The following is a 6,000-nucleotide window of genomic DNA, read 5'->3' as shown; positions in this document are numbered from 1 at the left end:
TACCCAACAGTAAATTAACACCACGGTAAGAGACAAGAATATTAAGTAATACATACTTTTCCTGAGAAAAAATGTTCTCCTAGAATAAACTGTTCCTTTAAAACTGGAACTCAAAGCGAATGCAAAGCAGAAAGAACACCCACGTGTTTCCTCCAGGGAACTCGATGTCCCGGTTTCCTCCAGGCAGGCGGTATTTTCTACCTTGACGCACACACACAGAGAACCTGCCTGCCCTGAGCACCGTCTTCGTCTCGGGTTTGGTGGGAGACTCACGAGCTCCACAAGAGTAAAATGTGCCTGCACGTGTGTGTACATGTGCATGTGTGTGCACAGATGTGTGTGCCTGCACGGGAGCCTACGTGTGTGTACACGTGTGAGTGTGCGTACGTGTGTGCTCTTCCCTGTGTGTGCTCTTCCCTGTGTGTGCCTGCACGGGAGCCTACGTGTGTGTGTACACGTGTGAGCGTGCATACGTGTGTGTGTACATGTGCATGTGTGTGCTCCTGCCTGTGTGTGCCTGCATGGGAGCCTACGTGTGTGTGTACACGTGTGAGTGTACGTGTGTGCATGTGTGAGTGCATTGCGTGGGTGTGTGTACACGTGTGTGTGCATACATGTGTGAGTGTGTGTACATGTGTGTATGGAGCAGGGGGAAGGCAATTTCAGAAATAAACATGGATTCTGTTTCCAGAACCTGGAGAGGTGACGCTGAGGACACAGCCCCACCCGTTCCCCGGGGCAGACTCTCGGTTTGAGGATCTTCTAACTGAGAAAGGAAAACAAACGTTGCCATCGGGTCCGATGTCGTGGAGCGGCTCGGACACCAAGGGGCTCACAGTCACAAAGCTGGCCCCGATCCACAGGGCTGGGCGCACCCTCCAGGTACGGTGACAGGCAGGTGACGGGAGAGGCTGGGGAGAGCGCGGGGGTCGGGCTCGGGGGCCCCTCCTGCCTCAGTGCCCGGAAGCTGACCCCTGGGGAGCCTGGCTTCTCCCTCTGAGCTTCCGGGACTCCGACGGCAGGGCTGGGATCCGATGCCCCCGACGCTCGCTCAGCCCTAAACTCTGACCCTTGCAGCCAGGGCTGTGGGCCGTCCCACTCCTGAGGCTGGAGGCTCAGCTGCTGCTTCCTTGGGCTTTTATTCTGGGAAGTTGGGCCTCTCCTGGGTCAGCAGACGCTATCAGCACTGAAACGGCCTCAGGTCATTGCTGACAGTGACCAGGGTCAGCAGTGACAGAGACAAGGTCAGCACTGACAGGGACGGAGGTCAGCGGTGACAGTGACCAGGGTCAGCAGGCACAGTGACAAAGGTCAGCACTGACAGGGACGGAGGTCAGCGGTGACAGTGACCAGGGTCAGCGCTGACAGGGACGGAGGTCAGCGGTGACAGTGACCAGGGTCAGCAGGCACGGTGACAAAGGTCAGCGCTGACAGGGACGGAGGTCAGCGGTGACAGTGGCCATGTTTGCTACAGCATGGTGTCTCTGTAGATTCTCTGAATTAGGCGATTATTACCACTTACCAGGAAAGTTACCCGCTTTTCCCACACGAAACCACAACCTGAAACGCGGGGCTTCCGGCTGGAGAGCCCTTTTCAGCCTGGACACCGTGGACTTTAGTTTCCATCCTTCATACAGCACTTGACCTTCTGTCCTTGTTAGCAAGCTTCTTACATTCAGAAAACTCATTTTGCAAAGTTATTAAATTGGTAGGGGGGCTCCTGGGTTACAGAAAACACGTACAGCTGCACCTGAAAACCAGAAATACTTGTGACTTGACTGTGCAAGTGTCTGAGAAGAAGAACCGCTCCATTATAATGTGCGAATTCGCCCAGCAGTCTAAGTGAAAATGTAAGTTTACTTCACGTTTCAATGAAACTGGTGATGCGTTCATTGTAGGTGTGAGTTTATTCAGGATTTTTATCGGCAAGAATCAAACATTCACACAGACTCTCTTCATGTCTTGGCAAGTCAGTCACTAATGACTAAACCTAAAGGAGAACTTTTTTAAAAATTCCTCTTATCTTTAACAAAAATATAAATAGAGAGGCCGCTTTCTAATCACGTGTCCTGGTGGCAACAACTGCGAGCCACACAAGTAAAATGAAAAGCCCGCTTACAGAGTCTCCCCTGTCCTACCCGTCCTCGGGCCTGGTGGGGACTCTGGCTGGTCCCCTGGGCCCTGCGCTGGGGGTGTCTCTCCTCGACCTGGACAGAGCATCCCCTTCCTTGTCCGAAAGGCAGAGAGCTTCGGTCCAGGTGCCCCCGCGTGCAGGGAGCGGGGCTGTGAGATCGCAGAGGCCTCCAGCATTTGGGCTCCAAGTCGGCCCAGCAAGGCCACCTCTGGGGACGGCTCAGCACCGATGTCCCCAGAGGAGAAGACCCTGCACAGCCGTGCCCGTCCCCCGCTCCCTGTGCCCCATGCCCCTCCATCCCGCTGGCGCCCAGGAGCACCCCGCACCTCCAGCGGGAACTGGGATCTGACGCCCGAGGGCACGGCTGCCACACCCGACTCGAACCCGGCCACCGGGCTCCACCCGGGGACGACGTCTCTGCAGTGACAGGGCTCCGGGCACTCGTCTCTCAGGGTGAATTCCAGATTCCTCCGGGGGCCGGTGGGGAGGGTCGGGGTTGGCGGGAGCGGGGAGCCCCAGGGCGAGCCTTTGCCCAGAGGCCCTGCTGAGCTAGCAACCCACAGAGCAAAGCACAGCAGGCAGGCGGGAGGGCCCTCGGGCGCTCGAATCGCAGAGCGCGGTGTCGAGGCAAGGCCCCAGCTGCCGTGGCCGAGCCTACACCTGTGGTCCCATCAGCTGAGTGGGCACTGAGCGCTTCTCCCACTCAGAGCCCTGGGCATGGACCGCTAGCCTCACCCAGAATGTAGACCAGCGATGTCCCCAGGCTGGCTCTGCCCACGTGGCCTGGGGGCCAGAGTCCGGGAGGCTCGAGTGACCCGAGAAGGACCACGCCGGCGTCCCACAGGATGCCACCATCACCGTGGGCGGGAGGGTCCACCTACCTACACGTGGCAGGAGGCCACGCACTTCCCCGGCACAGACCGCTCCCAAGAGTCGCACGTGAACTGGAATCGGAAGGCGCGGGGCCCGCGGACACACAGGTCTTCACACGGAGCCCATGTGGGCAGACCGGCCATGCGTGGTCGCTGGGTCCGGCTGCCTCTCGCACACGGCCGTGAGGGCGCATCTTCTCCTCGGCGGGTAGGAACGTGCACAGCGGCTCTGCTCCCTTTGGTGCTGGAGCGAGAGGACACTGGGCCCCTGCGCGGGGACCCAGCGGGAGGGGACTCGCTGCACCTCACTGCAGCCTGGATGGGCTGCACCACGCCCCCCCAAAGTTCACATGCCAAAACCCTGACCCCCAGAACCTCAGGACGTGTGTGCAGTTAGGGTCTTTAAGGAGGTAATGTGGGTAAAGTGAGCTCTTCAGAAGGGGCCCAGCCCAGGAGGACAGGTGTCCCTGTAGGAAGAGGAGGCCAGGACACAGACACGCAGACACGCAGAGGACAGTAGGGACACAGGGAAGACGCCGTCTCCAGCCCACGGGACACGCCCCAGCGCCCTGGGGTCCGGGAAGGAGGTGAGGCCACGTCTCACTCTGGACACGATGTTTTCAAAGGAGGCGGATCACGTGACCCCGTCTTCGTTTGGAAGGTCGTGGGCAGAGGGAACATCCAGATGTATTTAGTTGTCACCTCCCCCCATTTCATATGTGTTCAGGGGACGACCAAGAAGCATCCACTTCTCCAGGTGTAGAGATGGAGAGTCACACACAGCGTGCAGGGGACCCAGGTCCTGGGGCGACGGACGGCGGGGAACACAATTATTAATGTAGGACACATCCTTCAGAAGCTTCAGGACACACGTCCTGGGGCTTTCATTTCTGTGTACGTGAACATGGGCAAATCATATGCACCGTGACTTTTAAAATACCTTTAGAAAGACGGTCACATCAATAAATTCCCACAGTCCTCGTGACCGACTGGGATGTGTGCGTATGCGGTGAGGGGCTGTCAACGTCTCACTACCTGAAGCTGGAGACTGTTTTAGCAGAACATTGAAAGGGCACGTGCTCTGGGCCCTTCAAAGGCAGCTGGAAATGCAACGAATACCTCTCGAAAGTGCAACCCTGAGCTGGTTTTTCCAGACTGACCAAGCAGATAGGTTTCCTTGTGTAACTGTTACTTTAACAAAAGCCAAAATGTTTTCTTTCTTTCTTTTTGAAAAGGGCACAATTGCTTTTGAAAAGTCTCCCCAAAGATACCCTTTCCTAGGTTGTCTTTAAGCAGTTAGTTAAATGATACGGGTGTTTCAGGAGGGTCCTATCGTTTTTTGTCTGTAACTCGCCAAATATCAGTGTTCTTAACGCACAATATAAAACTGAGCTCGTCAGAACGTTTAATAAACCGGAAAAGCACATGCCGCCCTAACACCCGCTAACATTTCTATCACCCCTTGGAGCGATTCAAATTCACTAAAGGAAGAAGAATGATGCGACCTTCTTCTGTCTCTTCTGGAGGAAGAGGACCTTTGTTTGGGACCCTCCGCTTCGGGGCAGGGCTGGGAGCGCGGACAGTAAAAGCCTCAGCGCACCGGCAAGAGCGAAGCGTCAGCCCCAGGATTCCATCTCAGGCTGCTGTGTTTTGCTCAACCCTGTGCTATTCTGAGCCCTCGTGTGAGGACGTGGGGTGGGGACACCGGTGAGCTGGAACCTCTAGAAGGCTCAGTGGGACGTGGGTGCTTCATCCCCACAGGGCACCACGCAAACTCCAGGCTCTGACGCAAGTCACGGAACATCTTGGGCCCGGTCGTGGAGGGCGACTTGAGCACAAGGACCTGCTGTTCCTGGGCGCAGCCAGCCGGCACGAGATGCCCGTGGAAACAGTTACGTCAAGGCGCTGGCCTCTGAGGCTGTGTGCACAAGGCCACCCGTCTGAGCGTCTGCCCTGAGCCAGCCAAGGACTCAGAGGAACATCCGGTCTCCACTGGGACCGTCCTCACGTCCAGGGCCCTAAACACAGGCCGACAGCAGCTGGTGCCCCAGTAAAGAGACTCCTCTGCGTCCCTGTGTGCTCCCTGAACCATCCCGCGCGCCACATCCAGCTGCCTCATCTATGTTCACGACCCTCTTCAGGCAAATTCCACCCAAAGTTACGAAAGTGTGTTTCCAAATGCCCCCAGCTGGCTGGCTGGGCACAGCTCCAGTGCCTCAAGTCCAGCGTCCAAACCCCAACAGTCACCTCTGCTTCTCTCACCCGGTTCCCCAGAGTCAGAAGCGGGATCTGCACGACTTCAGGCCAGCAACTCAGCCTGGCGGGGCCCCGGCTCTGCCCCCTCCCTGCTCCCAGGGAAGCAAGTCACCAAGTCCCCGCTTTGCTGTGAAGGGGCCTGGAGTCTTGCCCTTCATCTCACTGTCTCAGCCTGTTCCCACCATTTCAGGGAGAAATTGCCATGACTGTTGACGATTGCCCACCTGCTTTTCTAACTCATTTACTGTGTTACTTTCAAACTGACCTTTCCTGTGCTAATCGTGACGTTCTAGTGCTTCAACTATGTCCTGATGTCCCGATGCCTCGCACACGTGTTAGCGTCTAACCTCAGCTTTCCTGGAGGGAGCGTATCCCCAGGTTTGAATAAGGCCCCAAGAAGAGAGTGAAAAAGAGCAGGAAGAAGAGGAGTGATTTTCCTGTAGAAGAAACCCAACACTCAGACGGGCAGTGGAGAGGTCCAGGAACCCCACGCTCTCCACAGACCCGGAGACGTGCTTCACGCCCTCTCAGAGACGGGATGCAGGGCATCGGCCGGGCTTCCTGGAGCCGCTGCCTCTGAAGATGAACCTGCTCTTTCTCATAAGGTGTTTAGCTCAGAGAAGCGAGAGAGAGGACAGTGCGAGCGTTACGAGGGGCCGGTTGCACTTGGTTTCTTCTTTCCCGACACATATGCCTTCTTTCCCTTTCTTCCTCATTCCAGGACCAGAGGTTCAACCT

Source organism: Stenella coeruleoalba, assembly GCF_951394435.1.
Source record: "Stenella coeruleoalba genome assembly, chromosome: 13".
Classification (NCBI taxonomy): domain Eukaryota; kingdom Metazoa; phylum Chordata; class Mammalia; order Artiodactyla; family Delphinidae; genus Stenella; species Stenella coeruleoalba.
The sequence above is the reverse complement of the archived record's forward strand: the minus strand, read 5'-3'. Positions refer to the sequence as shown.